Consider the following 25,251-nt stretch of genomic DNA (forward strand, 5'->3'; position numbering starts at 1 on the left):
CAGGGCATTATCTTCGACTTCATATCTTTAGGGGGGAATGAAAAGCAATCATTCATCTTTGCCTTAACATTACCACTTGAAGGAAAGATACCAGAGGTTATCTCTGGTGATGCCCTGGCCCACAGCTGAGAAATCTCAGAGAAATTCCACCTGAGTGCCTCTGTTTCTCTCCATGAGTGAAAGAAGATTTACTAAGGATGCTTCAGAATGTATTTTGGGGCCAATTGCCCTATTTTGAACTTTCCAGATGATACATAAATTGACCAAAACTGTGAAGATTGTCAAAGCACAACTGGAATGAACACACACACGTGTGTGTGTGTGTGTGTGTGTGTGCGCGCGCGCGTGCGCGCGTGTGTGTGCGTATTTTCATCTATGCATTTTATAAAAAATCTGCTTTTCCAGTAGCGACTTTTCAGATGCTAGAGATTAAAATAAATTACCAAGTACTTCATAATACTGCAAGCAGAATGGAAGATTCTGGATGTAATCATTCCAGGTCTGTGTAAAAATAATTACTGGTTTGTGTAGGGATGTACATGTTTTTCAACTGTTTAGAACTCTTACAGGTCTGAGGTGTTGACATTCAAATCAAAATGTTTGTGTTACCTGGTTATGAAAGAAAACTTAAGAACTGTAGCTCTGAAAACATAATTACTGTCAATAAACTGAAATTTACATTTTATTTCTTTTCTTGGGGTGGCTCTTTTTGGCAATTGTGTATTTTGGTTGCAATTAGACAGTAATGAATGGAGGGGGAGGAGTGTACATCAGGCCCATAACTATTCATTAAGCTAATCTAATGAACCCTTTGGTCTGCATAGTTAAAAATAAGAAATTGCCTCATAGGATGGTTAAGTGGTCCCATACCTTCATCCTTAACTTTGACAGCTTCAATGTAGAGCTGGGAGGCATCCTCAAACCGAAAAGCACACAGCTCTCTAATGAGCTGGTAGAATCATACAACTTAAGCTAATGAATTTCTTATCCTCTTAGACTGATAAAAAAAAAAGTTTTCTGGGAGAAGTAAAAAGATCTCAGCATTTTAAAAGTGGATTTGTACTTTCCATTCCAGAGAAGAAGAAAAGAATCTCAACAATGGATAAAACTCACAGCATAATTCTGAACAAACAATTGTGTGACAATAACTTAACTAAAACACGATTAGTGTGGGGGGGAAAGGCCTCTTCTGTGATTTGTTCAAGACACCATGCAATGCACAGACACAAATACCCACCATGGCACTCAAAATATGTGAGTTCATTGCAATGTAAAATGCCTACCGATTCTGCATTTCATAATACTGTTCTGCAAGCACAGACACACACACTTCTCTGAACTGTATGTAGCTTTAAGAGCCGCCATTTATAGGATTTTACAGTCCTGAAGACTTATAATGATCTATGAAGATTTGTGACGTATTTTCTGATAGCTGCTTAACTTATAGGTATTCAAGCCGAGCACGGGGAACAAGCAAGTTACTGAACTGAAAATCATTAGCAAGTTTGACACTATGGAATTTGGACTCAATAGCCACTAGGGGCAGCTCATTCTCTGCAGAGATCAATTGCTCCTCTCTATGGGTGTTTTACTAGGGACGCGGGTGGCGCTGTGGGCTAAAGCCTCAGCGCCTAGGGCTTGCCGATCGAAAGGTCGGCGGTTCGAATCCCCGCGGCGGGGTGCGCTCCCGCTGCTTGGTCCCAGCGCCTGCCAACCTAGCAGTTCGAAAGCACCCCCGGGTGCAAGTAGATAAATAGGTGCCGCTTACCAGCGGGAAAGTAAACGGCGTTCCGTGTGCTGCGCTGGCTCGCCAGATGCAGCTTTGTCACGCTGGCCACGTGACCCGGAAGTGTCTCCGGACAGCGCTGGCCCCCGGCCAATAGATGTGAGATGGGCGCACAAACCCCAGAGTCTGTCAAGACTGGCCCGTTCGGGCAGGGGTACCTTTACCTTTACCTTATGGGTGTTTACACTACCGGTCTTGCTGTGCCTACTTACTACCATGTTGCACTACTCGCATAGTTCACTAGGGCTCCTACTTTGAATTGACATTACCATCCGTTCTGCTGAACAGGTGCACAGCCTTGATGCCTCCGTTCTGCACTTTGTTCTCCATATTCGATCCATTCCCAGGTTATGTTGCTTTGCAGTATTGTAAAACTATAGCACTTCTCTCCCTCCCTCTCCAACCTTGATCATCACTCGCCTCAACTACTGCAATCTTCTGATCTCTGATATTCTACTGCTGCCTCATGTCTATCTAGCACTCACCTGCATAAATCATTCACCTGACACAATGCCCCTCCTACAAATCCCTATTTTATGGCCTCCATAGGCCCGCTTATTTGGAGGGGACAAACCATGGTTTATCATGCATGAGTGTATTGCTTCCACTTTGCTCCAGTTCAAGCTAGGCAGAAGCAAACTACGGTCTTAGCATTCTTTCCAAACTTGGGATCATGGTTTGTTTCACTCTTATTAACTACGGTCAGTAAACGAAGACCAAACCTTGGCTACAGATCATGGTTTGCTGGCATGAAACAAACCATGATTCCTGATTTGGACAGAACGCTAAGCTAGGGGCCATGATCTGTTTCCTCCCACTGCAAATAGGAAACAGCAAAGCAGTTCAGTCTGGTGTATTCGTGGCAAACCATTAACTGTGGTTTAACCATGGTGTGCGAACTAGGTCAATGAGTCAACATATGCAGTGAAGGTGAGAAAGGGGCCAAAATGTTCTTTTATAATACTACCATTAGCCAAATCCATACAGGCAACTCCCTGTTTACACAGGGGTTGTGTTCCGGGTCATTGTGCACCTGCAAGAAATTGCAGGCTCTTTCGATGGATGTTCCGATTATACACAAACAACCTGTTCTGCCCCTGCCCCAACCCATTCTGCCTCTTTTTTGTGATGTTTTTGGGTGACTTCCGGGTTCGGTGTGATACACATGCGTGCATGTGTGCGTCATGCACATATTGGACGTGCCTAAAATGGTTGCTGTGCTATACCATATTATTTTCTCTGTAGACACAGTTCTGTAGATCAAAAATAAACAGGAATTAAGCTGTTATACTATGAAATGTGACTGATTCCCCTGCTCTCGTTCTAGTCAAGCAGAACATTTCTTTTGACCATAGCAGTCAGGCCAAATACCATATTTTAACCTATTTGCCACCACAATCTCTCTCCACAGCCCAACGTAGACTGCCTTGGTCGCTTCTGTCAAAATGAGGACAGGCTTCACGGAAGGAACAAAGGCCTCTCTCCCTTTTAGTCATTGTGTCCTTCCGAAAAAAGAGAGAAGTTGCCCTCCTCAGGTAATTAATGCCCTGTGATTAGTTCCTCTCTCTCTCTCCATTTATTCAGGAGTGGGGGGAGAGGCCCAAGAGATCTCTTCACATATATGTGTGTGGAAGAGGGACGGGTCAAGGAGAAGGAGCAGCCTCAGAGGCAGCCATGGCATTGACAGAGCCTGTCCATTCTCTTTGGTAAGGAGGGGATCAGAGGAAACAAGCATTCCTACCCTCCTTCTGGAGAGGAATCCAGACTGGGAAATAATGGCTGGCCTGCACTCAGACATTCCAAAGAAATCAAGGAATACCAGCCTCTTTCCCTTCGTTTCTTCCCTTTACATATGAAGGCAAAGAGGAGGGGGAAACAGTTTGGCAATTATTATTTCTGAAAGGAGGGGTGCTCCTTTGATGATGGTGGTGATGATGATGAGTCTTCCTTCATAGGAAGTTGTTTTTTTTTTTAAAAAAAAGGAAAACCATTCATGCCAAGGGAAGCCAGAAAAATTTCTTCATGGGACAGCATGAGACTCACAGGTTTGCTGAATGGGAAGCAAATATAATCCAGGAAGGGGGGGGGGGCGGAAAGAAGACATAGCCCCATAACAACTCCCTTTGTAAGACACAGAAAAGGCCAAGCCATCCCATTTGAAGAAACGAAGGAAGAGGGGGGGCTGGCTATGAATGTGTTGTTTAGAATGGAAGAGATCAGGGGGACATAAAAAGGAATATGGCTTCTCTGTTCTCAGATGAACATTGCCCAGTCTGTATTTACTGAACCTACTGAACCTGTTTTCGTTTAACAAGGCTTGCTCTGAGGTGTGACCCAGTCGTTCATGGGGCATTAATTGTACATCTGTAACGATGAGTTCCTATTTTTTTTAAGGGTTTGTAGGAACGGTTTTATTGTTTTCAGAACTTGCCATTTTTATTTTTGGCATTTTCTCTCATGTTTGTCTTGTTGCATACCTGTTTCAATGGCTGCAGGTTTGCAGTAACAGCAAAACACAACACTAATACTGCAACAAACAAACGCACATACAGAGAGAGAGAGAGAGAGAAGAGAGAGAGGAAGAGAGAGACCATCATCATCATCACATCCCACTTGGAGTGAGTTAAAGGAATGACCTTTGGTTCGCTCCTCTATGGGGAGTCTGAGAAAATGACCCCTGACCTTTAGCTCAATGGGAGCTCAGGAGAGGTCAGGAGGAATAACTCTCGCCGCAATCTCTCTCTCCACAGGAGTTTGAAGGGGGGTGGACCTCAAGAACCGAGGAGTATGTGATCAGCAAAACTTTGCAGCATTTCTGAAGAGAAAAAAGCAGGCAGAGGGGGGAGGGGAGGTGATATGTTTAGCTACAGTCCCTGGGGGTGGGGGTGGGAGAATCACCTACCATTGAGAAATAAGTAAACCCATTGCAAGCAAGAATATACCTCGACTCTTTGACTTGCAAATCAGGAAAAAGACAAGCGCGGGGGGGGGGGGCAGGGAAGGGAGGAGACCCAGGATGTAGTTCAAAATCAGGGTGTTCCCCTCTGAAGAGATGCAATCAAGGCTCCCAGCCATCAGGCACAATAGTTCTGCTTAAAGGAAGCAGCTCAGAATTAAGCAGAGTGCTTTTTTGTTTTAATGAGGTGATCTTTCCCCCACAATTACAAAATGCCTTTGCTGAATGTAGCATCAACTAAAGGGGGGAAATCTGGATTGTTTGATGGGGAATTATCATCAAGGGCATATGAATTAAAACTTCAAATCTCCACTATGTTTCTTTCTTTGTCTCCCAAGAGTCCATACAGAAATCAACTGGCAATACTAGCTAGACGCTCAAGAATGATTTTTTTTCAACAACAAAAAGACTACAGAATATACTGCACTCCAGATCTTTCCCAATCAAGCCACACAGCTGTAAAGGTTCCTGTCTTTATAGGCAAGGCTATTATTTAACAGAAACGATATCTTGCTTTCAGCAATGGTTTGATGTCTCTGCCCATTAAGTCAAAACCATGCCAGCGAAAGCAGAGGAAAAGGCTCTTTAACCTCTTTCTTGCACATGTGCTCTTGCTATATGTTTGCAACATCATGCTAAACCATGCAGCAGGAAGCTCCAGACTCAAACTCCTTCCTATCCCCACACAGCCGATCTTTCTGGTTTTCATTAACCATAGTTGCTGGCTTAGATGACAAGGCGAACTTCAGATAACACTAACCATGGTTAGTTTCACAAGCCAGCTTTATAACTCACGCTTTGAAGCTGGCTTGCTTGAAGCAAACCAGAGAGAATGTTGCCCATGGTTTGCCATCCCAGATGACATGGCGCCAAACATACACAAGCCTTCTGGGGACTCCCCAATGCTATTCAGAAGCCCAGGCTAGCTGGGTTCCCAACCCAGACTTTTCTCCAACTCACTGAGAGTAACAGATAGGTAGCCGTGTTGGTCTGCCAAAGTCAAAATAAAAAAAATTTCTTCCAGTAGCACCTTAAAGACCAACTAAGTTAGTTCTTGGTATGAGCTTTCGTGTGCATGCACACTTCTTCAGATACACTGAAACAGAAGTTGCCAGATCCTTCTATATAGTGAGAAGGTGGGGAGGGGTATTACTCAGAAGGGTGGTGGGAATGGGAATGCCAGAAGGGTATTACTCAGAAGGGTGGTGGGAATGGGAATGCCAGAAGGGTATTACTCAGAAGGGTGGTGGGAATGGGAATGCCAATCTCCCATTCCCACCACCCTTCTGAGTAATACCCCTCCCCACCTTCTCACTATATAGAAGGATCTGGCAACTTCTGTTTCAGTGTATCTGAAGAAGTGTGCATGCACACGAAAGCTCATACCAAGAACTAACTTAGTTGGTCTTTAAGGTGCTACTGGAAGGAATTTTTTTATTTTCACTGAGAGTAACAAAGCATAATGAAATGGAGAAGGGGGAGCTTAGGGTGTTGTGTGTGTTTGCTGCCCACCCGCAAACCCATCACTTTAAGTCAGTGCTTGAAACCTAATCCTGTTCAAAGCAGGCTTAACTCTTCTCGTCCTGGACTAGAAGTAGCTGGCCCATGCTCTGGTGACATTCAGATTAGATTGCTGCCATATGCTCTGGGCTTGCCCTCCTACTAACCGCCAGTCCACTGCAGTGGTGGCACTGCTTATCCACAATAAGAACAACAAGAACAATCTTCCTTCTCCTTCTCCTCCCAGTGTTGTTGCCCTTGTAGAACTCAGCAGGGAAGATGACAGGGGCAAAGCTGGAATTAATAGACTCCACCTCTCATTAGCTCTGGCCCCACCAGTTCCAAGGTCACGGCCACTACTGGACAAAGCCAAACAACATGCAGATTGTGAGAAGATGGAAAAATACAGTTGTTGTTGTTTAGCCTTAACCGGACCAGGCTGTGCTGAGCAAAACACAGATTTAAGGTTGCACCAAGGGCTACTGAGGTGGAGAAATTGCAATGGGTGCTCCCCTACCAATAAATAAATGCATACATAAGTAAGGAAGTCAACCGTTATTTGGATGTGTCTCTTGCCAAGCAGAACACCTGGATCCCTTGTGAAGCAAAGAGCAGACTTAAATAAAACGAAACATGGTGGCCCTTATATAAGTAATGCTGAAGTATAATTTTATGTGGCACAGGAGTGGGATTTTTCCCTAATGGAATAACCCCTCTACTGATGATGACTTTCTTTTGGATATTCAGAAATGACTGACAGTTGCACAGAATAGTCGGGAAAGGAGATTTGTCCTTCTCTTCATCTTTTGTTTCTCTTCCTTTTATTTTCTTCTTTCCCTCCATCTTCCCCCATCTGGACTCGTAATTAGCATTTGATTTCCACAATTCCCTGCAATCTTGCATGTTCTTTTCTGAAACAGCATGTGTTCTATCTTCATGGGAAATCAAAGTGGCACCATGTTTACATTTCAGCAATGTGTGTCACAGAAATTAATTTAGCCATACGTGCACAAAGACACCTTTGAAACTGAAGGGGGGAGGGAGGGAGAGGAAAACATTAAAAGGAAGTGCCTAGCTGAGAACTATCAACATAGCGGGGACAGACAAAGGAGACTGGTGAGCATATCTGGCAAACAAAATGCACAAAGAGTTCAGGCTGCCTTGTTCTATAGTGTAGGGCCTCTCTTCTACAGTGGTACCTCGAGTTACAGACGCTTCAGGTTACAGACTCCGCTAACCCAGAAATAGTATATTGGGTTAAGAACTTTGCTTCAGGATGAGAACAGAAATCACGCGGCGCCAGCTGGAGGCCCCTTTAGCTAAAGTGGTACCTCAGGTTAAGAACAGTTTCAGGTTAAGAACGGACCTCCAGAACGAATTAAGTTCTTAACCTGAGGTATCACTCTATTTCTAAATCAGGGGTGTTGGGGAGCCTTTCTTAGTCTGGGGGGTCACATTTCCTTCTGGGGCCAAATGTCAGTTGAGGGCAGGGCCATAGGCAAAAGTAAATAAAGGTAAAGGGACCCCTGACCATTAGGTCCAGTCGTGACCGACTCTGGGGTTGCGGCGCTCATCTCGCTTTATTGGCCGAGGGAGCCAGTGTACAGCTTCTGGGTCATGTGGCCAGCATGACTAAGCCGCTTCTGGCGAACCAGAGCAGCGCACGGAAACGCCGTTTACCTTCCCTCCGGAGCAGTACCTATTTATCTACTTGCACTTTGACGAGCTTTAGAACTAGGTTGGCAGGAGCAGGGACCGAGCAACGGGAGCTCACCCCGTCGCAGGGATTTGAACCGCCGACCTTCTGATCGGCAAGGCCTAGGCTCTGTGGTTTAACCCACCCTCCCTAGGCAAAAGTAAACAGAGCTATAAATATGAAACTTACCTTTGCACAACAGGCTTGTTCCTTCACACTAACACATCGCTCCCTGCAGGAAAACAAGAGGCATAATCATAGATCAAGGATGCATTCCAGTAAAAACACATTAGGAGGGTGCAAAGCAATGTTGTGAGGCTCAGGAAGGTGTGTTGTCTGGAAAGCAGGCTGAGGGCCAGGTAGGAAGACCTGGAAGGCTGCATTTGCTCACCACCGACCCCCAGCCTGAGGTCCCCCAACTACCGTAAATGAACTCATTAAGAGCATAACCTAGAAATCCGTAGTACAAATCTCAGCCTAGCCACGAACTGGGTGCCTTTGTAAGCTAGCATTTGTCACCCTCAGTCTGTGGCTCCACACACTTGAAGCACATTTTCTTCTCAAAGAATTCTGGGCACTGCAATTTGTCAAGGGTTGCTGGAAATTGTAACTATGGAGGGGCAAACTAAATTGCCCAGGATCCTTTGAGAGAAATAATGTGCTTTAAAGGTATCGTGTGTACACAGCCTCCATTACAGAACGGCATGGCCAGTGGCGGACTTCGGGTGCTCAAATTTCAGCAACGCCCTGGACAACGCTAAAATTTGCCTCTCACACACTTCTCTCATGGCTCCATTCTACACCGTTGTTTCAGTGTCCCCAATGTGGCTGAATGGGTCACACTACCCTAAAACCACCTGTGGCGTGGCCATGGTGATACCTAGCTTTGTATACACACACACACACACACACACACTGCAATGGGGATGAAGGGGTGGGCCATTTGAGTCTGGCTCTGCAGACCTATTTTCTGAGGCTTTGCAGACCTAGGCACAGACTTATTTAAAATGATGGGTGGTTAGTTTGGGCCTGATTATTAAATTTTGGAATCTTTTGCCTCTTTGATACACTTCTCAGGCACCCACTTACATTCCCAAGCACTGCAATATGGGTTATTCTAATCACATGGATCATGATAATACTTCTTTTTTATAAAAATAATTCTCTTGGTCATTAAGACCAAGACCAATTTCCTTTCATAAAGGAAATTCTGACATTGGAGTTCCCAATTGTATACTAAAAAATGTAATCCCTTTCCGTCTGGTGGAGTTCTTGCAACACATCTACAAATTGCAATTTTCTTATAGGTTTAAGGAAACTTCTTTTATACCTCTGAAATACAGAGAGGGAGAATTTAAGGGTTTCCTGTCAATTAAACAGCCTGTTACCTAATTAAAAAAAACCAACCCAAGATAATGAATACTCCTAGGAAGTTCAGCACCAACTGAAAAAGAAGAGTGCTAATATATTCTTGAGTGCTTTTGTTTAGTGCATATAAATTATAAATTATAACAGAGATATCAAGAACATGATGTGGACCAAGGAACAGAATATCTGGAAAGACGTTATTCAAAAGTAGGAAAGATTTTCTTCATTGAGATAACTACCCTATCTTTTCTTCTGCCTCTGCAAAATAAGAAAACAACTCCATCTATCTACCCCTGCTCTAAGCACCCCAACACACACACCCTGTTAAAAAAAAATCCCACCACGCCCTGCCCAACAGAGTCCATACCCTTCAAGGAAAATGTATGTAACAAGGTAAGTCTGGGATAGCTCACTCGGCAGTGCGTGAGACTCTTAATCTCAGGATCGTGGGTTTGAGCCCCATGTTAGGCAAAATATTCCTGCATCGCAGGGGATTGGACTACTAGGTATCCTTGTTGTCCTTTCCAACTCTACAATTCTGTGATTCGAAGATGTACTTGAAATAACCAAGTATTCCTTAGGACAGGGTTGGGGAACATTTCCCCTTCTGCAGCTTCTAAAATTAATCCATAGTCAGAACTACTACCTGCATTGCATGATTCCTTCAAAATCCCCAAAAGTGAGCATTGGAGAACTTTTACACACACACACACACACACACACACACACACACACACACACACACACATATATATATATATATATATATATATATATATATATATATATGAGAGAGTCTCTTTAAGGTGAATGTACCAGGTCAATACCTGGCAATATCACAGAAACCAGAACGAAGCCAAGAAGTATTCACTTGTAAAAGAGCAGGGCTTTGATGATATACATTGCCCTTTGCTCCTCCTCATAAGAAGAAGGAACATTACTTGGAAAAATAACATAGCTCAGCAGCAGAGCACTTATTTGCACCCGGAAGTCCCCAGGTTCAATCCCCTGTGTGTGGTGGTGGTTTTCAAAATAATAAAATAGTGGGAAATGGAAAAGAACTTTCTCTTGTCTGAGATCCTGAGGCAGCCGAGGTGAATGACAGCAGACTCAGTGAGCAAACCGCCCAATGTGGTCTGAAAGCAACTTCATAGAATAAATTACTCCCCATAATGAGGCTTATGTAACTTGATTTATAAGAGGTATCTTATTTATCCTAACTCAGAGTTGCATTCAGCGTTGGTCATACTCAGACATGGGGGCAGCCGCCCACCCCGCAGCATCAAATAAATAAAGAAATAATATTTAACTAAAAGTAGGAATAATCAGAATATTTGAAATTGAAACACTTGGGTGATGTTGTGGCACATTCAAGGAACGCAACTGGCAGCTCGGTAGCTCGGTTCTGGAACAGGTTAGGTGGGAGCCCTGCCCTCCCAACATAAATACTGGTTACGACCATGTACTCAGAGTAGACCCACTGAAATCAATGAATACGACTAGCTTGATTTCAATGGGTCTACTCTGAGTATAACTTAGTTGGGTACAACCTACACATTTTTTATCTTTGAGTAAAGCAACAATTGGGACGCGGGTGGCGCTGTGGGTAAAAGCCTCAGCGCCTAGGGCTTGCCGATCGAAAGGTCGGCGGTTCGAATCCCCGCGGCGGGGTGCGCTCCCGCTGCTCGGTCCCAGCGCCTGCCAACCTAGCAGTTCGAAAGCACCCCCGGGTGCAAGTAGATAAATAGGGACCGCTTACCAGCGGGAAGGTAAACGGCGTTCCGTGTGCTGCGCTGGCTCGCCAGATGCAGCTTTGTCATGCTGGCCACGTGACCCGGAAGTGTCTCCGGACAGCGCTGGCCCCCGGCCAATAGAGTGAGATGGGCACACAAACCCCAGAGTCTGTCAAGACTGGCCCATTCGGGCAGGGGTACCCTTACCTTTACCTTTAAAGCAACAATACTGTACTTCCCATTCCAATGTATCACGCCACAGTTCTGCGCTATTAAATAAAGCTATTAAATAAAATAAAAATAAAAAAATTCCTTCCAGTAGCACCTTAAAGACCAACTAAGTTAGTTCTTGGTATGAGCTTTCGTGTGCATGCACACTTCTTCAGATACACTGAAACAGAAGTACTTCTGTTTCACACGAAAGCTCATACCAAGAACTAACTTAGTTGGTCTTTAAGGTGCTACTGGAAGGAATTTTTTTATTTTGACTATGGCAGACCAACACGGCTACCTACCTGTAAATAAAATTAAACTATGCTTCAAATATCTTAATGCTGTTCAAACCCTGAGTGTGCTAGTGATCTGTTCACTGGGAGCAGATGAATTTTGAAGCCCACAAAACAAAAGATAAAAACACCTATTTTAGGGTCATGTAAAAATGCATAGCAATGTTGGGTTGAGTTTCTTCTTCTTCTTCTTCTAATATTGTATTTTACACCAATGGCTTCCTTGGAGCCATTATGGCTTAAGGAGATCAATTCAGCTTTGGGGCTGCATCACTTTCTAATTTCCAGAAACACATTTTATTTATCTGAAAGACCATATGGCTTATCGGGTAACTGTGTATACAGTATAGCTACAACAAATCCACAAGGAAGATAATATTTACCTAATAGACCATAACAGCACAGAATAACACAATATGGCCCCCTATTTGATTGTGCATTTCGGTACGAGCACATCCTGCCCATTTACAGAGCAAGCTATCACCCTGGTCAATCCATATTTAGGCAATTCAATTCAAAGTGGATTTCCAACAACAGAGAGATTAGAGGCATCCCTCGGATGCATTATGGCTCATGTAGTAATTTGGAAAATACTTTGTACATCACTGATAATTGACTCCAAAGGAGCTGTTAGGCTTTTATCAGTTAAACACATCCTTTTGATATGCAGGGTAAATTTGAAAAGCAAAATATTTGCTGAATAATTTACTACGCCAGACTAAGTGCAACACAGGCATCTAAGGGGGCTGGGGTAGACTTTATAGTGCATTATATTGTTATGAGTTTGTGGGTGCCTGACACCTATAATCCTAGGAAGTGTTAAAAGATAAGCCAGGCTAGCTCGCTGCGTTGAGGTAATCGCCTAGGTGATGGGCCATTAAGAGAGCAAAGGAAAGGGGGCTCTGAGCCAGACTGGAAATGGAGTGGGGTCCTCCTCCAATTTTTAGATAGTTGGTAGGACAAAACCTGGGAGGGAGAACAGAGTTGGCTGTGATGCAACCTAGAGAAAAAGCTGCAGACTGGAAAGTCAGAGAGGTAGAGCGTGATGTTTGATTTCTGTTTGAATCCAAGGCTACAACCATGAAACAAGACCCTCTTGGGGCGTTAATGCTGTGAACCCCTCCATCATAGGCTCAGGTTGTATATATGTGTAAATACACCATACATCACAAAGACACTGCAGTCTCCCCTGTGCCCTATTCCCAAAAGGAAACACCAACCCTGCATAAGCCCTGGGACTCCTGAAATCCTGGACCATTGGGAGACTGGGCTGGATTGAGGAGGCGGTGAAGGGGAAGAATCCTATCCCACAGCTTATTCAGTGCAAAAGTGAATAGCGCAGGTTGTGTCAGTCTTGCATCAAGCACCCATCATGAGGAAGTAGCAATATGCTTGGTACCATGAGCATTTTGTTCATATAATCTGCTACCAGATGCAGGAACTGCCATCCTAATGATTTCTATTTACATTTTAACAGGTTCTGGTCCTCAGCATTGCTAACATCTCATGACAGCTCAGAAACCAAATTCAGGTTTGGGCAATGTTTCCAGTTAGCTGGGCAGTAGCACTGAGCATTGAACTCCAGCCCTAAAAATGGAGATTAGGAACCCGGTTTCCTCCTCAGTTCCCAAACACTTAGCAGCAAGAGCCCTGTGCGTGCCCTGCTGTATGCACAGAACCTCATATCAGAACTTGAAATGAATAAGGATAGATTACAGCTGCTGCCACAATCCTACTCCTCTTCAATGCATGCACATACAGTTGTGTGATGGAAGTTTGAACCAGGAACCCCTTAGCTCACACCTCCAGTTTTACACCATAGTACTACACTAGTTGGGACGTGGGTGGGGCTGTGGGTTAAACCATAGAGCCTAGGGCTTGCCGATCAGAAGGTCGGTGGTTTGAATCCCCGCGACGGGGTGAGCTCCCGTTGCTCGGTCCCTGCTCCTGCCAACCTAGCAGTTCAAAAGCACCTCAAAGTGCAAGTAGATAAATAGGTACTGCTCCAGCGGGAAGGTAAACGGCGTTTCTGTGCGCTGCTCTGGTTAGCCAGAAAGTGGCTTAGTCATGCTGGCCACATGACCTGGAAGCTGTCTGCGGACAAACGCCGGCTCCCTTGGCCTATACAGCGAGATGAGCACCACAACCTCAGACTCGTCTGTGACTGGACCTAATGGTCAGGGGTCCCTTTACCTTTACTACACTAGTTGCCATAGCAGTGTTGACCAAAGATTTTCCAGCAAACATTCCCCAAGTCAAATAAGAGGCAGTATCTCTCTAGTGCATAATTCATGGTATACCTGCAGCAAGTCACACTCACACCTCACACATACTCAACTATCCCCTAGGCCTGGGGGAGGGGCTGTCCTCCTATTCCTGCTTAGGCATGCTGCAAATTCCCAGGATACCTGCTACTTGGGGCAACCATGCCACCAATTGGCTACCAACACTCTTCTTATCCTCTTAGAGATGCCCATATCCAAATAGTTGCTTTAGAGCAGGTGTGAGGAACTTTTGGCCCTCCAGATGTTGTTGACCTACAACTCCCATCATCCCTGGCCATTGGGCAAGCTTTCTGGGCCTGATGGGAGTTGTAGTTCGGCAGCATCTGGAGGGCCAGAAGTCCTCTCCCCATGCCTTCCTTAGAGCACTTAAATGCAATTGAAAAATTCAAGGTCAGAACAGTACAACTGTGGATAGCTCAATCCAATAAACAGCATGCTCCTATATGCATTCCAAATGTCAATACAAGGCCACATACTACTGTTATGAGGTCATTATTTAAAAAACTGAACCAACATTTTTGCACAGCGAGCTTGGAGAAAGTTGGTCTAAAGCAAGCTGCGATTCTCTTTCTTCCAACCCCACTCGCCCGCAAAAAGGAACCGGGGTAAAAAGGAAGACAAAATGGGCCTTCTCTTAGCACAGACTTCAGTTCAAGGGGGAAAAGGCACCTGAGCTCTCAAGCTTTCGATGGGCCACATGCAACTGGCAAGCACCGTTAGCAACCTTTCAAATAGGGACGATGTTTCCAGGTGCAAGGAACAGAAAACAGAGGAATGCAATTGTTTGCATCATGTATGAGCTCACCGACAAACAAAAAAATAAATAAAGCTGCATTGAAGCTGTAAGAAACAAAATCTAAAACACAGCACAGCCATAGCTACAGAGGGGTGGGTCTAGCCAGGGGCGTTTCTGCCCTGGGTGAAGCCACCTGAGGGCAGCCATTGAGGCACCAGCCTATGTGTGCCTGTACGCAAATGCACACGGGAGTGTGCCAAACTGGGTCTTTGACCCGGGTGAAATAAAGCTTAGTTTCGCCCTTGCACAGAGTTGGGCAATGCCTTGCTTAGGATGAAGCACAAAGTTCCAAAGCAGTGAGCCAGCATTCAAGTTCTCCAGAATTCTTCATCATTAACATACATTAATGTATGTTAAGTAATGCAGGGGGGGGGAGGAGAAAGCGGGGTATTCAAGAAAGAACACACAAAAAAATAATGGATTGAAGTTGTCATAAGATGCAGACCATATAAATAATAATAATAATTTATTATTTATACCCCGTCCATCTGGCTGGGCTTCCCCAGCCACTCTGGGTGGCTTCCAACAAACTATTAAAATACAGTAGTCCATCAAACACTTAGAGCTTCCCTAAATAGGGCTGCCTTCAAATGTCTTCTAAAAGTCTGGTAATTATTGTTCTCTTTGACATCTGGTGGGAGGGCGTTCCACAGGGCGGGTGCCACTACTGAGAAGGCCCTCCCTGTAACTTGGCTTCTCGCAGTGAGGAAACCGCCAGAAGGCCCTTGACGCTGGACAATGGGGGTGGAGACGCTCCTTTGGGTATACTGGGCCGAGGCTGTTTAGGGCTTTAAAGGTTAGTACCAACACTTTGAATTGTGCTTGAAACCTACTGGGAGCCAATGCAGGTCTTTCAAGACCGGTGTTATGTGGTCTCGGCGGCTGGTCCCAGTCAACAGTCTAGCTGCCGCATTCTGTATTAGTTGTAGTTTCCGGGTCACTTTCAAAGGTAGCCCCACATAGAACACATTGCAGCAGTCCAAGAAGTAGTCCAGTAGTATGGAAACAAGGTTTGCTCCATCATTCAGTCCACCCCAATTTTGAAGTATTTGTGGATTTTGGAGTACAGTGGTGCCCCGCAAGACGAATGCCTCTTAAGACGGAAAACCCGCTAGACGAAAGGGTTTTCCGTTTTTGAGCTGCTTTGCAAGACGATTTTCCCTATGGGCTTGCTTTGCAAGACGAAAACGTCTTGCGAGTGTTCCGATTTTTTTCCGCTTTCCCCCTTTTTCTAAGCCGCTAAGCCGCTAATAGCCTTTTAGCCGCTAATCCACTAAGCCTTTAATAGCCGCTAAGCCTTTAATAGCTGCTAAACCGCTAATAGCGCTAATCCACTAAGCCGCTAATAGGGTTGCTTCGCAAGACGAAAAAACCGCTAGACAAAGAGACTCGCGGAACGGATTAATTTCGTCTTGCGAGGCACCACTGTACTAATGGATCAGCGATTTTTCTAAGGAATGTTGCATTGCTGTTACTAGCATTCCAAGAAAAGGGGCGAATCAAAATCTCCTGATTTTACCACAATTATTTGGCTTCCTTTTTCCACCTTCAGCCTTCAATCTGCCCCTTGAATATGAAAAACGAAAACATGAGACTGAAGGGAGTTTGGGAGCCATTGTCCTGGGATATCAGAAGCAGCAAAAATGTGCTTAAGCTGCCCTTGCTTTAAGACAGCATTTCTCCACCCTGGTAGGAAACATGACCAGGCATAATTAGCTAGAGCTCATAGAGCACTTTAAAGATGAAAAGTACTTGTTAGTTTTTTAAATGTCTGAATTTCCTCACTTTGGTTTTAATTGGCTTGGTTCATAACCTTCAATGTTCTTTCCCTCTATTTTTGCGTGCACCTTATTTCTTCGTAGGCGAAATGAAAATGCATAATATAAAAGCCCCATGAATAACAAAACCCAGCACTCCAGCCTAGTGGTGTTTAATTAAAGTTGCTTGCCCACTCCTGTTTCAGTGATGCTTCTAGTTGCTCCCACTCACAGCTGCAACTCAAAAGAGAGCAACTTTAAAGGAAAGAGGGAGATGGAGAGAATATGTAGTCCTGTGATTCTGGAAGGAGGAGGATGGCTAAATGTGCAAAGACCTGTAATTCTGGATTTCTGTGCTGAATTAAAGCACATATAGGGGACCTATACTAAATTTTATTGTTATGCTCATACAGGGACACGGGTGGCGCTGTTGTCTAAAACACTAAGCCTCTTGGGCTTGCAGATCGGAAAGTTTGTCTTTCAAATCCCCGTGATGGAGTGAGCTCCCGTTGCTCTGTCCCAGCTTCTGCCAATCTAGCAGTTCGAAAGCATGCCAGTGCAAGTAGATAAATAGGTACCGCTGCAGCGGGAAGATAAATGGCGTTTCCATGAGCTCTGGCTTATGTCACAGTGTTCCGTTGTGCAAGAAGCGATTTAGTCATGACCCGGAAAGCTGTCTGTGGACAAACGCTGCCTCCCTCAGCCTGAAACAAGGTGAGCGCCGCAACCCCATAGTCACCTTTGACCTGACTTTTAACCATCCAGGGGTCCTTTACCTTTTTTACCTATGTTCATACACTAGGGATTGGCAAATCTGTCAATTCTGGTTTCTTGTTTTTTCAGTCTTAAGTTCAGCTCTCTACATTTTCACATAAAATTGTGGGGTTTTTTAAAAAGTTCTCATGAAAACTAATAATACTTGAGTGCAAATTTCTCCTAATATACATTTTTCTTCAAGCAGTTTTCCCTAATATAAGGCATTTTTATTTTTTACTGATATTTATCCTGTGGCATGCCTTTTTTCATGCATTACTTGGTTGCAGAACTGCATTGTGAAATCAAGAGAAGTGAGTATTTCAAAGGATGTGAACATTTTGGTTCAGGTATATAGTGGTACCTCGGTTTACGAACTTAATCCATTCCAGAAGTCCGGTCTTAAACCAAGGCATGCTTTCCCTAATGAGGCCTCCCGCCACCAGTGCCCTTCCACCATTCGGATTCCGTTCTTAGACCGAGGTAAAGTTCTCAAACCAAAACACTATTTCCAGTTTTGCGGAGTTTGTAAACCAAATCGTTCTTAAACCGAGGTACCTCTGTAGTTTCAAGCCACAAATAACGTAGATTTACCTTTAAATGAAAATTGATGCCAAGCCCACCCAAAGGAACTTACATCTTTTTAAAAACCAGAGTGAGTGAGTGAGTAACAACAGCAACAACAACAATACCAAAAAGAGTTTCAATAGGTAATGACCCTGTTGTCCTATTAGATTTATATGGATTTATACAGTGGTACCTCGGGTTACATACGCTTCAGGTTACAGATTCCGCTAGCCCAGAAATAGTGCTTCAGGTTAAGAACTTTGCTTCAGGATGAGAACAGAAATGCTCCGGCGGCGCAGCGAGAAGCCCCATTAGCTAAAGGGGTACTTCAGGTTAAGAACAGTTCAGGTTAAGAACGGACCTCCGTAACGATTTAAGTACTTAACCCGAGGTACCTCTGTACTGGCCAAATTTGACAGCTGAGTGGGGCAACCCACCCGGACCTCATTACAACATCACATAATTGGCAGGTGGGTTGTCCCACCCACCTGCTGAAATCCCTTACTGTCAGGTACTGAGGAACCATGGCACAAGGGCTCTGAGCACAGAGATGGCAGAGAGAGGAGAAAGAAGACAGCGTTTTGCAAGCACTGGCTAAAGGCAGGAGAAATCTATCTTGTAGACGATGCCTGCAAGAAAGTGAGAATTAGAACAGGGTTTCCCAAACTTGGGTCTCCAGCTGTTTTTGGAATGCAACTCATCATCCCTAGCTAGCAAGGCCCATGGGAATTGTAGTCCAAAAGCAGCTGGAGACCCAAGTTTGGGAAACACTGACTTAGAACCTCCCCGCAGAAGCAACCCTTCCTTTCCTATTGATGCTCTGAAAGCCCCCAAAGCGCTCTGTTCCAGAAAGCCACACTGGGAAATATAGCTGTTTGGTTTACTCCAAAACTGAATTCAGCACAACACATTAATACACATACATATATTTTAGAGATTTCCATATTGGCCTTTAGCAGAGCTTCCAGGGTGGTTTACAAAAATACATAATGTATATATCTTGGTCCCAACCAGTATACATTAAGAATAACACTATCATTATTCTGCTCTCAAAAGATTTCCAGTACTTAAAAAAAAAAGGTGGTAGTGCTGCAAGGCTAGCAGCCGGGCTAAGCCTGTCCGTGTAAATAATCATTTTGTTGCTCCATCCCAAGCAGAGAACCTCACTGTCATCAGTCATTCCACTACAAAAGTCTAAAGCTAGCAATAGACAGAACAATGCTTTCCCCATGGAGCAAAACTACTGTTCTCCGTGCTTCGTCTGACCCTGTTTTCTCAAGCTGTTAAAGACGACTGCGGTATTACTGTATATTTATCTACATTCCATGAACAAACCACAAAGGTAGTTGCTAGGCCAGGGGTGGCTGCCCTGTGGCCCACCAGATATTGAGGGACTGCAACTCCAGTCATCCCTGTCCAGTGGCCATGCTGGCTGGGGCTGATGGGAGTTGGAGTCAAACAGTATCTAGAGGGCCACAGGTTCCTTCATCCCTGCTCCAAACATACCAATAGAGCTGGGAAGAAAGATGGCGGACCTCTGCCTTCCTCCTCATTTTAGATCATCTCCAAGCAAGTGGAGTGCTCCAAAGCGAGTGTCCCACCCTCGTACTTCTACGTCATGGGCAGGCAAACTAAGGCCCAGGGGCCGGATCCAGCCCAATCGCCTTCTAAATCCGGCCCGTGGACGGTCCAGGAATCAGCGTGTTTTTACATGAGTAGAATGTGTGCTTTTATTTAAGATGCATCCCTGGGTTATTTGTGAGGCATAGGAATTCTTTTTTTTTTCTTCAAAATATAGTCCGGCCCCTCACAAGGTCTGAGGGACAGTGGACCCGGCCTTCTGCTGAAAAAGTTTGCTGAGCCCTGTTCTACGTGTCAGCAAAAATGGTGGGAAATAGGGATGATATGTTTCTGGATAATATGTTTTGTTTTAATTTTGAATAATTTTTTTTTAAAAAAAGCTTATCTTGGGATGGAGATAAACATTCTCACCTGCTAATGGCTTCAGATTAATTTCCTGTGAAAGGCGCAGCTGCAAAGTCCGGTTGTAAAGTTGGCGACTCTCCATCTGTGTTTTTAGGCCTGTTTGCGCACGCACACAGAGAGCGAGAGCAAAGAGCAAAGTACTTTACTATACTGTTCAAAATAGCAGGAATTAAATGCAAAGGAGTGTTCTCAGCCCAACAGAGGGAGCAGACGGAGGTAGTGCTTTTAGTGCTGAGAATTAGCACACATTTCCCCAGCATGCTAACAGGTAAAACTAGGGATAATTCCATTTTCTAAAATACTGCCCCTGGAGTATATGAATAACAGGTGGATGTAAAACATGGCTAGCATGTAAGAAATCTCTGGCAGGGAGAGGGAAGAATGATGCTTTAATGAAGGTGATTGGTGGGGGTGTTTTCTGTCGCAATTTTGCTTTTTGAGTCTGAATGCTACTGTAAAGTAAAAACTCTGTTACCAAGCCTTTCGGGGTGAAAAGCAAAACTTCAAAGTACAAGCCCAAGTTGCGAGGAAGTGCAATACCTGAAAAGAATTCCACCTGAATTTTCTCGCACGATAATTCTGCTGCAGGATGTCAAATATTCATTCCACAGTCCTACTAAAGTACAAATATTTGTTTTATCCTGTTTAAGAACTATTTAGCCCTGTTGTGGTAATGAATACTAATGTGCCTTATAAGTGATATTTATAGCCAACTCTAGGTGGGCCTACAAAATATTGCTTTCTGGCAAGAATACTGTCCTTCTGCATTTCTTTTTTTAAGTTTAAAAAAGAAAACTGGGGGAGGGTATATGACTCATGCAGAAATATACATATATATGTGCTAGGTTTCCAAGAGCTATTAGAGCCATTTCAGCCCATTATTGTGCAGCTAACAGAACTGAAAGGAAAAGCAACAAAACGGGATATTTGGGCCAATGGCAACAGCTACCATTATTCAACAGTAGAAGCATGTGAAAAGTTAAAGAGGGTTTAAAGGGATGTTCTTTTGTTGTACTTAACACTGATAAATGACATACAAGTCAGGATAACAGGGCAGAGCTCCTGTCAGGGAGACAATGATAAACGAGAAGCCCAAGACAGAAAGGTCTACTAAACAGAAATCTGTATATGACACATTTCTCGTTGATAGACTTGTCTGCACGGACCAACTAACCCAACAAAGCTAAGATTCTCTATCCGGCCACATTCTTCGCTGAGTCCATCGTGCACAGTGACCCATCTCTTGTTGGGGTTCCCCCCCCCCCATTTCCTTGAGGCAAGGATGATCAATTGACCTTAATGAGGGCAGTGGTGGCAGCCTCAGAATTGTGGCTCTCTTGCAAAATATGACTGGTACCCATTTCAGGCGGGTAATCGTAAAGCAAAAAAATGAACCCCAAAGCAAGAAAGCCTTGCCGTTATTACCACTGCCCGAACAATCTCATTCCTCTTGAAAATACTGTTTGATATAAAAAGCTTTGCCTCACAGGGAGGAAAAAAATAGTAATAATAAAAACCCTACTCTTTATGAGTGGGGGAAAGGCACAAGAGCTGCGATTCATGGACTAAAGCGACATAAGTCTCTTGCTCCTGAACTCGCAGCAGCCTACATCACACAAGACATCTTTATCCCCAACAAAGAGGAAAGACGAAGAGGGGAACGTGACAATGGGGAGACAGCCGCAAAAAGACGTTTCTGTCAGAAAAAGAATACCCAAGAATAATCACACATAACATTGCCTTCTTAATAGATCCCTTGGTTTCTTTCTCGGTTTTCCGGTTTAACGGTGTTTGTCACTGAAGAATAAATGTTATCAGGTAATGGACATTGAAGAAGGGCATTAAAGCTGAACAGCTCTCAAGGAAGGAGACCCTAAGATGTTGCGGAAAACACACTTTATACAGAACTAAAGGCATTCTGGTTGGGGAAGTACTTTGGAGGTCATCTTAGTCCGGGGATGTTTCACACGTCCTATTTATGATCACTGAATCATAGAATTGTAGAGATGGAAGACATACCAAGGGTCATCTAGTCCAACCCCCTGAAATGCAGGAATCTCAATTAAAGAATCCATGACAGATGGCCGTCCAACCTCTGCTGCTGTTGTTGACTTGCTTGCCCCAGAACCTCAAATGTCACAGGGGAATTCTAAAGTGCACACTCCATCCATGGAGGGCGCTTTCTGTTGGTATTAGAATACCACTGAGGCCTAAAGTGGTACAGTCTAGGAGAAGAAACTTTGCCACTTGACTCTGCTGACTGCAAAAACCAGGGATGGGAAACCTGTGGCCTTACAGATAGTAGTTGCAGTCCAGCACTATCAGCTCCAGCCAAGTATGCAAATTGTCCCCTAAACCACTGACACATACAAAGTATTCCAGTATACATAAAGCTACTATCGGGAGAAGGACTGTAGACTTCACTAGGCAAATAAGACATACTTGCCTGCCTCCTCTTAGACTGTAACATGTTCAGATGAAAAGAAAACACCACCTTGGAGATTTAAAGCAAACATTCTTTAGGATAATTGGGTGTGCCAGAGGTTAATTAAATAATTCACAAGAATTTGTTGTTGTTAAAATTTATACTCCCGCCTTTCCACAAGGAGCTCAGCGTGGTGTGCAACATCTTTCCAACCTCACATTTGATTCTCACAACCACCTTGGGAGGTAGATTAAGCTGAGTGTGGCCCACAGTCACCCAATGAGATTCATGTCTGAAGAGGGACTAGAGTCTCTCCCCAGTTAATCCAACACCTGTCATCACCCTGTCCTGGCTCTTTCATTTCTAAATCAGGCATGGCCAAACATGGCCCTTCTGCTGTTTTGGGACTACAACTCCCATCATCCCTAGCTAACAGGACCAGTGGTCAGGGATGATGGGGATTGTAGTCCCAAAACAGCAGGAGGGCCAAGTTTGGCCATGCCTGTTCTAAATTATGTCATAATTAGGTATTTTGACATAGTTCTGAGGTCTCAGGGGGAACACCTGAAGCTTCCTCCAAGTCAGACCATTGAGCCATTGAGCCCAGAACTGTCTACCCAGAGTGGCAGCATCTCCCTGGAGTATCAAAACAATTATTTCCCAAGCCCACCTGGCAATGCCAGGAATTGGGTCTGGGGCTTTCTCCATGCACAAGTGTGCCCTCCATTACCACCAAGCTATGACCCCTTCCCAAAACCTTTTAGAAATTGTCAGGTATTCTACACGCTGCATGGAATGAGGAGGCAGTGTGACCTGGGAGAATTCAAATAAAAATTTTCAGTCTGAAGGCGTATAGACCAGAACTCTAAATAGCCTTCCATTTGGTGTAATGGGTACAACCGCTCTTACACAAAGCCCTGTTCTCAGTGTTTGTTAGGAAAATGGCTGCAAATGAAAACACCCATCCTGCGATGTGGCTGAAATTATTTGCCCCTTACTTCCTGGCTGAGGGAGAAGTTAATAGTTTGGGAGGAGAGTGCCCGACTTGGCCTCTAGGGTAAGGTTGCCATGGGTTGAACAGAGTTTTAAAATCTCACCCCTGGTAGCAGAATTAAAAGCATAGGAATTAAGCTGCTTGTTTTCAGCAAGTCCAGCAACAAAGTAAGATGGCTTCCCCCTTTCTACCCTTAACAAAGAATCAGGCAGCAACCTGGGAAGGAAGCTTAAAAAATAAGATTTACTTACTTTGCAATCGTGCATTGGTTCACAGCAATGGCAGCCATGCAGGCAAAATACCTATATTTACAGGACAACCAATTCCAGGTCCATTTGCCTAATGCTGGAGCAAGCAGAGATCCGCATCCAAAGTTGGTGAAAGGAAGAGAGAGAGAGGAACAGGAAGTGCTACATACTCCTTCCTCTTCAGGAAAGGAGGGAAATGACATCACACAGAGCCCTCTCCATCACTTGTATTTCTGTGGTCTATCAACTCTGTGGAATTAGCCCCTTCTCGTGTTAATTAGCAAGAACATGCATTTGTTAGATTTGGCTGCTAATCTCCCACAGTGAGGGACAAGGCAGCGGGCATGGGATTGCCAGATTGGCTCAGCTGGTGCACCAGTAACACCTGCAGGACCCAAAAATTCCCTGTCCCTGATCTAAATAACGTCTCATACCTGCACTTGCTTTTCCTCAATATAGTCCTTTCTGCAGCAAAAGCCCCAGTCCATGTGAATTTCAGTTGGACTACTGTGGAGCAAAGCTGAACTGCTGATTGCAGGCTGAATTATCCATCTCTCCCATGTGTAATATTCTGCTGTTAGGTTGCAACTTTATCAAGTTTTCCGGGCCTGGTGATTTTTATCACAAGTCTTAGGATGGAGGGGAGGGCTCAGAGCTTAGAAATGCAAGATTTGAGATAAGCCATCACATTCACAGTTTTCATTTGATGCTTTAGTTATCTTGGCGACAAATAGATATTGGGGAATGTGATTGGAATGCATCTTAAAGGTGCAGGAAAAAGGTCCACCACCCACTCCAAAACCCCAAAAGATAAAAGGAAAAATGAGCTCTTAAAAAAAAAATCACAGCTTTATTTTGTGGATGTTCTTTTTCACACCATTGGCAGGTAGTGCATTGGCTCAAAATTACCTGTGTCATCTTAGCTGCCTGATAAAGAAATTGTCTGTAGATTTAATGGGAAACTGCCTTGTCAGTCATGGTGTGTGTCTGTCTGTCTTGTTTCCCTTGCTGGATCCTCTTTAATGCTCTGAATCTCACAGAAGTTTTATCATCAGAGGAAATGGAATTTCTCTCCAGCCTTTAGAATACGAAAAGTACAGCATGCTAAACTCTTGCAGCCAAAGAACCGTCTCTTTCATTTAAATCAATATATGAAATTGGGCATCTCACAGGCTCTTTTAAGGTTCACAATTCACGGTGAATGGCAAAACCATCCCTTCCGTGTAACTCTTAAAAGCACAAGAGGTGTTCAAGGTCTAGATTTAACACATTTCGGCTGCAATCCTGTACCCATTTACCTGGGAGTAGGCCCCACTGAACTCAATTAATCTCATGAGCAGGCAGGTACGAGTTGCATTGTTACCATGTGGCCCTTTTTCCCCCTCTCCTGAGCTCAATGAGACTTATTCCCAGGTTAGTATGCATAGAACTGTAGCCCTAATCCCCTCACCTCCAAAGGCCACAGTCTCCAAGCGTTGTCCTCTGACCTCTTCCATTGATCTAATATATCTCACTCCATTACGGCCCCTGCCTGCCCCATTGCTTTAGCTACCCTGCTCAAAAGTTCCCATTTTCAGTGTGTGAGCTTTTCACTGGAAAGCTGAGAATGAAAATGAAGCGTAAATCAAGAAGGATATTTTTAAAAAATATATTAATCGGTAATATACTATGCAAATTAAATATGGGCTCAGTCTTTAGTCATTCCTTGGAGAGCAAAAGAAATTCTACTTTACGATTTCAGTGTTAACATTCACATCAAATTAGAAAATTGGAGCTTTTCACCGGAACCGGCTACAGCATTCCTAAAAGCAAGTATAAAGAAGAAATTAATATTTTACATTGCAATTTGGTGCATATTCATCTGGGAGAAGACCTGCTCACTAAAGAGTACAATT

General features: G+C 44.2%; 2 long non-coding RNA genes across 5 annotated transcripts in view; one reads left to right on the top strand and one right to left on the bottom strand.

Moving 5' to 3' along the window:
• LOC308569748 overlaps positions 1–23,643 on the bottom strand; it is a 136,263-nt gene extending 112,620 nt beyond the window's left edge. For 2 of the 4 annotated variants that reach the window (XR_014000796.1, XR_014000798.1), the window contains exons 1-3: positions 23,360–23,643; positions 19,696–19,785; positions 8,128–8,170 (exon numbers count right to left, since the gene is read on the bottom strand). This is a non-coding gene — a long non-coding RNA (uncharacterized lncRNA). The remainder of the gene's footprint in view (positions 1–8,127; positions 8,171–19,695; positions 19,786–23,359) is intronic. The other 2 variants (XR_014000797.1, XR_014000799.1) reach the window with 2 other exon arrangements.
• Positions 360–5,703, top strand: LOC308569806. Its single transcript, XR_014000872.1, has 3 exons — positions 360–1,254; positions 3,198–4,571; positions 5,081–5,703. It is a non-coding gene; the product is annotated as an uncharacterized lncRNA (long non-coding RNA).
• Positions 23,644–25,251: the final 1,608 nt, after the last annotated feature.

The sequence above is a fragment of the Podarcis bocagei genome (assembly GCF_964188305.1).
Source record: "Podarcis bocagei genome assembly, chromosome: 12".
Taxonomy (NCBI): Eukaryota; Metazoa; Chordata; class Lepidosauria; order Squamata; family Lacertidae; genus Podarcis; species Podarcis bocagei.